The following is a 12,030-nucleotide window of genomic DNA, read 5'->3' as shown; positions in this document are numbered from 1 at the left end:
GGCTGAGGCAGGAGAATCGCTTGAACCTGGGAGGCAGAGGTTGCAGTGAGCCAAGATCGCGCCACTGCACTCCAGCCTGGGTGATGGGGTGAGAACTTCATCTCAAAAACAAACAAAATGTTGCTGGTGGCACTAACCAGTTTTGGAAAGCCTTGTCTCATCAAATGAACAACTGTTCACTCATAAAAAGGGAGAAGGTAGAACAAGCAAAGGGAAAACAAAAATATTAAAAAGTAAAATCAGCCTAACTAAAAAGGAGGAGAAGGAGGTAGAGTAGAGGAGGAGGAAGGGAAAGAGGAAAGCTGATCTGGAAATCAGATCTGTGGGCAGCAGATTCTAAGGAAAGCAGGGGTGAGAGATGACAGAACTTGAACTAGGACAGCAGGGAAGGGAAGAGGGGACTTGCAGAAGAATTGGTGTTTTATTGACGTGGAGTTTGGGGAACTGGAGAGTTAAAAACGATTCAGGGCCAGGCAAGGTGGCTCATGCCTGTAATCCCAGCACTTTGGGAGGCCAAGGAGAAATCTCTTGGGCCCAGGAGTTTGAGACCAACCTGGGCAATGTGGCAAGACCCTCTCTCTACAAAAAACCTTAAAAATAAATTATCTGGGCATGGTGGTCTATAGTCCCAGCTCCTCAGGAGGCTGACGGGGGAGAATGGCTTGAACCCAGAAGTTTGAGGTTGCAGTGAGCTATGATTTTGCTGTTGTACTCCAGCCTGGGCAACAGAGTGAGACCTGGACTCAGAAAAAAAAAAAAAAAAAAAAGCTCTCTGCCACCAAGCGCTGCTGGACCTGCAGGTCTGTCAAGATGTGGATGCTGGTCTCTGTTCCGCAGGATGGGGTTTGTTAAAGTTGTTAAGAATAAGGCACAGTAGCTCACGCCTATAATCCCACCACTTTGTGAGGACGAGGTGGGCAGACCACCTGAGGTCAGGAGCTCGAGACCAACCTGACTAACATGAAGAAACCTAATCTCTACTAAAAATACAAAATTAGCTGGGCGTAGTGGGACATGCTTGTAATCTCAGCTACTTGGGGGGCTGAGGCGGGAGAATCACTTGAACCTGGGAGGCAGAGGTTGCGGTGAGCTGAGATTGTGCCATTGCACTCTAGCCTGGGCAACAAGAGTGAAACTCTGTCTCAAAAACAGAAAAGGAAGGGAAGAGGAGGGGAGGGGTGGGGAAGGATAAGGCCTGCTTTAAGAGATACCAAGTGAAATTCAGAAGACAACAAGAGGGTAAAATGGATTGCTATACTCAGAAACGCTTGGTGATACAGGATAAAAATAAATATAACACACCCAAATGCAGGATGATAGTTCATGTAACAAACAGAGATACCATTTGTCAGATTGCTTATGCCCATTTAGAGGTGGATATGATACTCTGTGCAGCATATGCACACAAACCCCCAAATACGGTGGGAAGGCGGGCCTGACAAATTACGCTGCAGTGGACTGTACTGGCCTGCTGCTGGCCCGCAGCCTTCCCAATATGTTTGGCATGGACAAGATCTATGAAGGCCAAGTGGAGGTGACTGGTGATGAATACAATATGGAAAGCATTGGTGGTTAGCCAGGTGCCTTTACCTGCTATTTGGATGTGGGCCTTGCCAAAACTACCACTGGCAAAGTTTTTGGTGCCCTGAAGGGAGCTGTGGGTGGAGGCTTCTCTGTCCCTCATGGTACAAAATGATTCCCTGGTTGTGATTCTGAAAGCAAGGAATTTAATGCAGAAGTAGACTGGAAGCACATCATGGGCCAGAATGTTGCAGATTACATGTGTTATTTAATGGAAGAAGATGAAGACGTTTACAAGAAACAGTTCTCTCAATACATAAAGAACAGCATAACTCCAGACATGGTGGAGGAGATGCATAAGAAAGCTCATGCTGCTATATGAGAGAATCCAGCCAGGCACAGTGGCCCACACCTGCAATACTAGCACTTTGGGAGGACGAGGCGAGCGGATCACCTGGATCACCAGTCTGGCCAACATGGAGAAACCCTGTCTCTACTAAAAATACAAAATTTACTGGGCAGGGTGGTGCATGCCTATAATCCTAGCTACTTGGGAGGCTGAGGCAGGAGAATCACTTGAACTTGGGAGGCAGAGGCTGTGGTGAGCTGAGATTGCGTAATTGCAATCTCTCCAGCCTGAGCAACAAGAGCGAAACTCTGTCTCNAAAAAAAAAAAAAAAAAAAAAAGATTCAGAGAGCATTTCCAAAAAGTGATTCAGTAAAACATCATAGAAGCCATTACACCACCTCCCGGGTTCAACTGCTTCTCCTGCCTCACACTCTTGAGTAGCTGGGATTACAGGTGCCTGCTATTGTGCCTGGCTAATTTTTACATTTTTAGTAAAGACAGGGTTTTAACACGTGGGCCAGGTTGGTCTCAAACACCTGAACTCAAGTGATCCGCTTGCCCTGGCCTCCCAAATGCTGGGATTGCAAGACATGAGCCACTGCACCTGGCCTTAGAAATTACACTCTTATCCACTCCTTGGAATCACCAGTGACTTTCTCTTTTAGGGTAGGTTTTGTTTCCTCAATTAACTTTAAATAATTTTAGGAACAGATAATCCAATAAGTATTTATTTACTCTGTAAAATCAGTTTATTTAGAAGTTGGAGAGAGATTATTTGGACTTAAGAAAACATCTTTTTACCTACCCTCGAAGACAAAACACAGAAATGTTTCATTACCTGCCTAGGTTCATCACTATGTCTTTGATCTGGAAGATCTTTAAGGGAGAATAATCTGACTTAGAGGTTTACTTAATCACTTGCCATGAGGCAGGGGTTGAAGTAAGAGGGCTCTTAACACTTTTGGCTGAGTCTATGGAATCTGGGAGTTCATTAGGCATCAAAGGAATACACCTCAACATATTAAGAGCCACCCATCTATGGCAAACTCAAAGACAACATCATAGTGAATGGGCAATGTTATGTTGCTCAGGCTGAGTGCAGTAGCTATTCAAGGCAAGATCGTAGCTGATTGCAGCCTTGAGCTCCTGGGCTCAAGCAATTCTCCTGACTCAGCCTCTTGAGTAGCTGGGACTACAGGCATGAACCAATGCACCTGGATTTTAGTCTATGGATTCTGAGTGGCCAAGAGATTATCAAGCAATAGCCTTGAAAATTGTATGGGTACTCACATAAAGTGGATTTGGGGAGGGGCTTTTCTCTGCAAATGTGTGTGTATTTATATGTTTCTACAGGGCTATGTAAACATATAGTACAAAATATAATATTTATATGCTTTACCTTAATGGGGGTTACTGTGAGGAATGTGAAGAAAAAACAAAGACAGGGTGAAGACAAGCAAAGGAAAAGAAAAACATAAACTGCCCTGAACCTTACCTCAGTGATGTGTGGTACAATCAAATTAATGCATTTAAAGTTACATCATTTAAAGCCGGGCGCGGTGGCTCAAGCCTGTAATCCCAGCACTGTGGGAGGCCGAGGCGGGTGGATCACGAGGTCAAGAGATCGAGACCATCCTGGTCAACATGGTGAAACCCCGTCTCTACTAAAAATACAAAAAATCAGCTGGGCATGGTAGTACATGCCTGTAATCCCAGCTACTCAGGAGGCTGAGGCAGGAGAATTGCCTGAACCCGGGAGGCGGAGGTTGCGGTGAGCCGAGATCGTGCCATTGCACTCCAGCCTGGGTAACAAGAGCGAAACTCCGTCTCAAAAAAAAAAAATAAATAAATAAAGTTACATCATTTAAATGAAATTGAAAATATAAACTTGAAAGAAATAGAAATTAAAAGAAAGACTTTTGGCTGGGTGCAGTGGCTCATACCTGTAATCCCAGCACTTTGGGGGGCCGAGATGGATGGATTACGAGGTCGGGAGATTGAGACCATCCTGGCCAACATGGTGAAACCCCGTCTCAACTGAAATACAAAAAGTTAGTCAGGCGTGGTGGCACACACCTGTAGTCTCAGCTACTCAGGAGGCAGAGGCAGGGGAATTGCTTGAAGCCAGGTGGCGGAGGTTACAGTGAGCCGAGATCATGCTACTGAACTCCAGCCTGGTGACAGAGGGAGACTCCATCTCAAAAAAAGGCTTTCATCATCAGTGGGTATATATTCTTTGTAGTTTTTGTGAAAAAGGATCCAGAAGAAGAGAAAACAGAAACTGACTTCAGATTAGTGCTGTTAGGTGATATCATACCCACTGCACACCCTGGGTTCCCCTTACATCACTGCTGATGCATCTACTCATTGTATCGTGATATGGTTTGTGTAGCTTGCATAGTTGCAGGGGCATGTTGGAATAAATAAATGAATGAATAAAAGTATCTTTACCAGGAAGAAGAGCTCACTGAAGCTATTGTGGTCATTTAGTATGGCCACTTGCTAATTTTTATTCCCAAGTATTTAGTAGTTTCATGTGGCTAGTTGCTGTAGATTTTTTGGAAGTTGGACATTGATACCAACGGGAAAATACAGTATGAAAGTAACACATTTTAACCTTCTTCAAGGGAGGTTGTCCTAGTTGCATGGCAATGGGGTTGATTTTTCCCGGGTCCTTGAATAAATCAAGGATGTCACATTCTAAAGAGCTGTCACACTCTAATAAACACTTTGGACTGCAAGATTTGGGTTTAAATCTATGATCTATCATTTACTAGTTGTATTTTTTTGGACAACCTATTTGATTTCCCTGAAACTCAGTTCATTTCGTTGTCTGAATGCCCTTAATGGCACTTTTGACTCATACGAAAAGGTCTCTTAAATAGCATCTACGTTGCATATCACACAAGGAACCAGAATGAATATTCCTCCTCCATGGATAGGGCAAGTATCCCCAGACAGGAGCTACGGTGACACGTCTTCCGTATCAGGGAGAGCGGTGAGGCAATTAATTCTCACCAGGAGTATCTTCCCTTGCCAGGCCCTGAGATGACCCCTGAGCATGGAGTCCCAGAATCATGCCATCTTTCCACTCAACCCTGCTATCATCATTTACTAGTTGTAGTTATCATTTACAAGTTGTATTTACTAGTTGTATTTTTTTGGACAAGTGATTTGATTTCTCTGAAACTCGGTTTGTTTCTTATCTGTAAATAAAGGTGATGAGAGTCATTATCACATAGTATTGTTGAGAATAATAGATGAGATAATGCATGGCATGCAAGATGCCGGGCACATAAAAATGGAATAAATGTGGGTGTTTACGGTGGTGATCACTGTGATTTCCACGTGGAAATCATATTGTAGCATCTAGTTCTGGCTTGGGGAGGGAGCATCTCAGCCCTTCGCTAACTCAGGAGGAAAAGCAGGGTTGACTAAGTTTAAGTGATGAATTTCCAGGCTGGAAAGATGCATGATCCTGGGACTTTACACTCAGTGGTCATCTCAGGGCCTGGCAAGGGGAGATATTCCTGGTGAGAATTAATTACCTTACCGCTCTCCCTGATATGTAGAAGACACGTCCCCATAGCTCCTGTCTGGGGATACTTGCCATATTTATGGAGGCTGGATACTCACGTTGGTTCCCTGTGCACTATGCAACGTAGACACTACTTAAGGGACCTTTTGGTATGCGTCAAAAGTGGCATTTAGGGCAAAGTGTGGTGTCCAGATTGAGCCTGTAGGTGGCAGCAAAAACTCAGACTTGGAAAGCCAGCCCACAAAGCTCCAGGTGTACCCAAGAGGGTTCTGTTTTTACTGGTTTATAGAAAACACCTGGAAGCTGTAAGCAGCTGTACTTTTGGTGGATTCCACACACCATTCACAGCTGTAGTAGTCTTTTTTCCACCGTTGGTGGAGACATCTCAGATCATTACAGCAAACTTCAAAAAATCACATATGCACGTTTCTATATATGTATATATATATATATTTTAAATCAAGATTGTCTTCTCGACAATAGGAAATTACTAGGCTATTAAGAGACAGCCCACAGACTATGGCCTATGAAGCCATTACAAATGCCATTTATGCTGCAACGAAGTGATAGACTGGGTTGCTAAGGAAACACTGCACACACTCCTCAGGGTAGAAAGAAAATAGGGAGGTATTGAATGATTTCTCATCACTTTCAAACCCATGTGGCTCTCTTACAGCTGACATCAAAGTCACTGCTTTTGAATTTCATTTTATTTAATATTATTTGGTTTGCCTTTGCTTGATTTATCTCTACCTATCCCTTGAGTTTCAAATTATCTGTGAAAATGTGTAAGTGTGTGTCTTGTAGGAAGCATATAGTTTGATATCATGGCTTAATCTATCTGGAGAGTCCCTACCATCTAATATTGGTGTTTAATCCATTCACATTTCTTGCAGTATCTGATGGATTTGATTTCACATCTTCTTCTTCCTTTATATTTTACTACTTATTATATCTATTGTTGTTCATGCTTTTCTTTTTAAAAATTTCTTCCAGATTAATCAGCACATTAATTTAAAAAATTCTGGGTCCTCCTTTCTAAAATATAAAACAATGCAAATTTTACTACATATCTTCTATATTTTAACTCATAAAGTCAGAAGTCTCTGTGACTATGTGACTATACTCAGTCACTGACTCTCTGAAGATTCAACATCATTCCCATTGCCCCCCACCAATGGAGACACTGAGAAGACATTCACTTTCCCACATACTCTCCCATTCCTAACCTCTACATTTTATTAATGAAGAATTGAGTTATGGATAATTTTTATGATTTTTTTTTTTTTTTGAGATGGAGTCTCACTCTGTTGCCCAGGTTGGAGTGTAGTGGCACCATCTCGGCCCACTGCAGCTTCCACCTCCCAGGTTCCAGTAATTCTCTTGCCTCAGCCTCCTGAGTAGCTGGGATTACAGGTGTGGGCACCATACCCGGCTAATTTTTATATTTTTAGTGGAGATGGGGTTTCACCATGTTGTCCAGATTGGTCCTGAATTCCTGACCTCAGGTTCCAGCTGCTTCAGGCTGCCCAAATTCCATTTCTGTGTATCTCTGTCTCCTTAATTATATGAGACCACTGTGTTCCACCTCTATTCCTGGGTTTGGTAAATGCCTCTAGGTAGAAACCCATGGTGATTTTAAGTCTCAATTTGTTTTCTTTCTTTGGAGGATTAGTCTCCTGTGCTGCCTTTAGCAGATTCCTGAAAACAAATTTTTTCATGAAAATTGACCAGTTTTCCAGGTGTTTGTTTAGAGGGAGAGGGTTGGGTCCCTGCCAGTTCATCTGTCATGTCATACCTGTAAGCTTATGCCTTTTATAACAACAGCTCTTTTTTTTTTTTTGAGATGGGGTTTCATCATTTTGGCCAGGCTGGTCTTGAACTCCTGACCTCATGATCCACCTACCTCGGCCTCCCAAAGTACTGAGATTACAGGCATGAGCCACCATGCCCAGCCAACAACAGCTCTTAATTCATCTTTTTTTTTTTTTTAAGTTCTGGGATACACGTGCAGAACGTGCAGGTTTGTAACATAGGTATACATGTGCTATCGTGGTTTGCTGCACCTGTCAACCCCTCATCTAGGTTGCATCAAGTATTTGTCCTAATGCTTTCCCTCCCCTTGCCCCCCACCCCCAAACAGGCCCCGATGTGTGATGTTCCCCTCCCTGTGTCCATGTGTTCTCATTGTTCATCTCCCACCTATGGGTGAGAACATCTTAATTCATCTTTTTAACATTTTGAACTTCTTTTTATAACTACTTTCAGATTACTTTTCAGATAACAAGCAATTACTCTTGATAACATCAAATGAAATGTAGGTATTTCTTGTACTGACATTTCAAGTTTTAATTTGCTTCAGAGAACACTTTTGAAACCCAAGCACTTAACCACCTTATCATGCTATGATAAGGTTCAAAAGAAGGCAGCTTATGATACAGTAGGAAAGTCACATTCAAGGGTAGTTTCTTAGTTTGTATTTCTCCAGGAGCAGATCCTGAGTGCAAGTGGTTGGTTTGGGAGGTGATCTCAGAAATGCTTGAGAGTGGGTGGGGCGTTAGGGGAAAAAAGAAGCCCATATACAGTCCCCTTGCTACAGTGGCCAACCGGAGATTAATACTGCTGGGAAACTGAGAATCAGTGTAGAATGAATGTGCAGAATAACTGAGAATCAGTGTAGAATAACTAAGAGTTATTCTACTTCAGGGGTGAGGGAACTGGGGTATTTATCTTCCAGTTTCTGCCAGTCATTAGTTGAAGGCTGCTTCTAGTGGGTATTAATTCCCTGTGCCTCCATCTTGTGTATGAGTGATGGCAGCAGCTGCAGCAGGGAGGGGCGGCTGGGGCTGCCCACTCCATGGAGCCCGTGGGAGCCCTATGCCTTCTGAGTTGGGGCAAGAGCTTTCCGAGTACCACTACAGCCACCTGTTGGGGAGGCAGCTTTCTGGGTGCCACTGCAGCCACCCAAACCTCGGCTGCAGACCCAGGCTTCCTGCTCCATGGAGGAAGCAGGGGCCCTGCCCTCCTGGGTGGGGCTACAGCTGCCCAAACTGCAGCTGTGGAGCCTCCCTGTGTTCTTGGCGACGGGAGCAGGCAGGATCTGCCCTCCTGGGTGCCCTCCCCCTCCTCCTGAAGAGATTGTTCCTGGGTCATCCCTAAAGCAGGGTTCTCTATCATCAGATGTAGATGAGTGCTCTCTGGCATGTGGTCCTAGTAACCAACTATGTCATAATACTCCAGGCTGTTACTCCTGCAACTGCATTCAAGGCCACTAGCTCCACAGTGGCACCAACTGTCAAGTTACAGGTAAGTTTCAATACAGGAGGCAAAGCCTCGCTCCTGCTCTATTCTTAGCTGTAATAAATAAAAGAGATATAGATGATTCAATTGAAAATCTAATATAGAAACAGCTTTATTCTTTCCATGAGGAAGCCGCTATTATAACATTCCTTGCACTGAGTGGCAGTTGCTATTAAATGTCTTTAAAATGACTTAGTTATTCTATAAACTATAGAATTTCAAGTCTCTTTCCCCATAGGAATTGTTAAACTTCTTTACAAACTGACCTTATAAAAAAGGAGCTGAAACATTTCAATAAAAATTGTTTATACATTTCATGGTGTATTGTTTTAGCTTCCCTCCTGGTTTGTGGTAAATTAAATTGCTTATTAAAATAATTTTAATTGAACAAAGTCATCTTGTTTTCTTAGAGGGTTTAAAAAACTGAATATTCATAGGTGCAGTCAGGTTTCAGCTCAATCTCCAGAAATTTTAGGTTATGGCTTAGCCATGGAAGCTTCCTAATTCCAAAGCTAACCCTGGGAATCCCAGGGCTCCATACCAGTCAAAAATGCTGGATTTGAATCTTGGCTTTGACACTAATTTTGAGCTAGTTAGTTGTTCTGAACCTACTCCCCCATTTTACAAAAGGTAATAATCTCTATGCCTTTTGGGATAAAGATCAGATTTCTGCAGCATAGCAAAATGTTCAAACGTTAGTTTCCTACTTAGGTATATTTCACTGCTAAGCTAGTCCTTTTGCTTAAAATTTATAAAAAATGTGTTTTTTTGTGCTCTCATTTGCTTCCAAAATTCACGGAACTGAGGAATCTACCAATGTAGAAGCTGAAAGAGGTAATGTGTCAAAGGCTTATTTGAAATAAATTATGTGTATTCTGTAGTTTGCAACATAGAGTATAGGTGTGGACCAGGATTTCTCTCAATTGGTCTTGCTTGCTGGGAGAACATGCAGATGCCTGGACTAGTGACACCTCTGCTTGTCTTCCCAGATTACTACTTTATCCACATCCACATAGGGAATCAAGGGCATTCAATCTCTGTCGGGAGACAGGGTAACAAAGCTGGAGTATGATCTAAAATCCGACAGTAACAACCTTGTGCAAATCACTTAATCCTTTTTCCCAAGTGATGAAAACAGGATTAACAAAACCTACATCAGACCAATTGAGCATTGAATGAAAATGCTTGTATACTGCTTAGCACAGTACCTGAGTTTGATAACATGAGTCCAAATTATAATAAATCTAAGTGGTCTTGGAAGATTTTTCCTGCTAGATCTTTTCTAGACTATATTTATTTTCTTGCAGGATAGATTGTGTAAATTGCTAGGCATAATTAGAAGTCCTAGACTTATTCCTATGGCTATAAAATAAATTGTGCTTTGCAATCAAGTATTAAACATTCCAAATAAAGATCAATTTGATCTGAAGAACAAAGACTGGGATTCCACCTTCCCTGAGGAGGCTAGGCTCTGTCTCTGTGGCTGGTGGAAAGAGCAAGCATCATTAAGTTGCCCCAGAGGCTCAGCTGTATCCCAGAGAAACCATGTCAGCCCCACAGAACTCTCAACCCATCATGCATAGAATGAATCTTACTATCTTCTCCCAAGAGCAAAGCTCACTTATAATTTTGCTCTTGGCAAGTCTCTCCCTCTGCACAAAATGTATAAAATGACATGAAAGAATTAGGCTGAAAAGCATGTACAAATGATGTACTACAAGATGACCACTTTCTCTGGACAGGTTTAAGCTAGTGCCTTGGCCTCCTTTGGACCTTCAGCCTTCCACCAGCAGCCTTTCAGGGCTTGTGTCCCGGCTAGCTCAGCTGACTTCCCCAGGCTCTGTGAGAAATGTTACCCTCACCCCCACTCTTCTACTCTGCAGTTCTTACTTCCTACTTGTATCCAAGAAAAACCTGCCAATTCCTCTCTTCCTGGGAGGGTTGCTGACTATATGCAGCCACATCTCCTATATGTCAGATCTGTACCCCTCATTCCCTTGCTCCTTCCCTAGCTTATTTATACATTACCCTTTTTCCTATCTTTGGTCTCCTATGAATGTATGCCTAAGTACTACCCTACCAGAATCTAGTTTAATATATCCTGTTATGCTTTCTCCATTCAAGAATTTACAAAACACATCCAAATGTCCCTTTCATCAAAAATACTTGATCTTATAGACAGATACTTAAGATTTTATATGTAACAATTCCTGGCTATCCCTGTCTCCTAAATAGGTTTTTATATATCAATTTTGTAACTGTATCTATTTGTAGAAATGTCTTGCTACCAACTCTAAGAGTCTTCTATTGTGATCATCTCTACATTACCTGTTAATTTCTTACTTAATTTCTCTACACCAAATAGATGGAGCAGTGAGCCTGTGTCAGATGTAAAATCTGAATTTCCTTCTAGAAACTCAACTTCTGTAACATAGGTCTGGATTTTCTTCTGGACAAACAAGATACGTTAGAAAAGTTAATTGGTTTGCATATTAAGCTTAAAGAGCTCTACCCAACACTTGAGTTTTTTTGTCTATCTCTAGCAATTAAAAGTTAGAATAAGCACTTTACTTTCATTTTTTTAAGAATGAGTGAGGGTCATGGATGGTGAGAGGGAAGTGCCAAGTTTCTACTATTTTAACTCTTGAGGAATACCTATGGAATTCAAACCAAGAACTAGAATATGGAGTTTGTTGCGTTCAGACTAATAATTAGTTTTTTTCTGTTTGTTTTTGTTATGTTTTGTTTTTGAGATAGGGTTTCACTTGGTCCAGCTCAGGCTGGAGTGCAGTGGCGCAATCATGGCTATCTGCAGCTTTGACCTCCTGGGCTCAGGTGATCCTCCCTTCAGCCTCCTGAAGGGACTACAGGTGTGAGCCACCACACCCAGCTAATTTAAAGGATATGAACAGACACTTCTCAAAAAAAGACATACATGCAGTCAACAAACATGAAAAACAGCTCAACATCGCTGATCATTAGAGAAATGCAAATCAAAACCACAATGAGATACCATCTCATGCCAGTCAGAATGATGATTATTAAAAAGTCAAGAAACAAGGCTGGGTGCTTTGGGAAGCTAAGGTGGGTGGATCACCTGAGGTCAGGAGTTCAAGACCAGCCTGACCAACATGGTGAAACTCTGTCTTTACTAAAAACACAAAAATTAGCCAGGCGTGGTGGCAGGTGTAATCCCAGCTGTCAGGAGGTGAGGTAGGAGAATCACTTGAACCTGGGAGGCAGAGGTTGCAATGAGCCGAGATGGCGCCACTGTACTCCAGCCTGGGCAACAGAGAATGACTCCACGTCAAAAAAAAAAAAA

General features: G+C 42.4%; 1 pseudogene; it reads left to right on the top strand.

The window, feature by feature from the left end:
- The first annotated feature begins 829 nt into the window (after positions 1 to 829).
- The window catches only part of LOC108309024, a 14,417-nt pseudogene continuing 3,216 nt past the window's right edge, over positions 830 to 12,030 (top strand).

Source organism: Cebus imitator, unplaced genomic scaffold (genome assembly GCF_001604975.1).
Source record: "Cebus imitator isolate Cc_AM_T3 unplaced genomic scaffold, Cebus_imitator-1.0 Scaffold5, whole genome shotgun sequence".
Taxonomy (NCBI): Eukaryota; Metazoa; Chordata; class Mammalia; order Primates; family Cebidae; genus Cebus; species Cebus imitator.
This window is presented reverse-complemented; position numbering and strand designations above follow the sequence as displayed.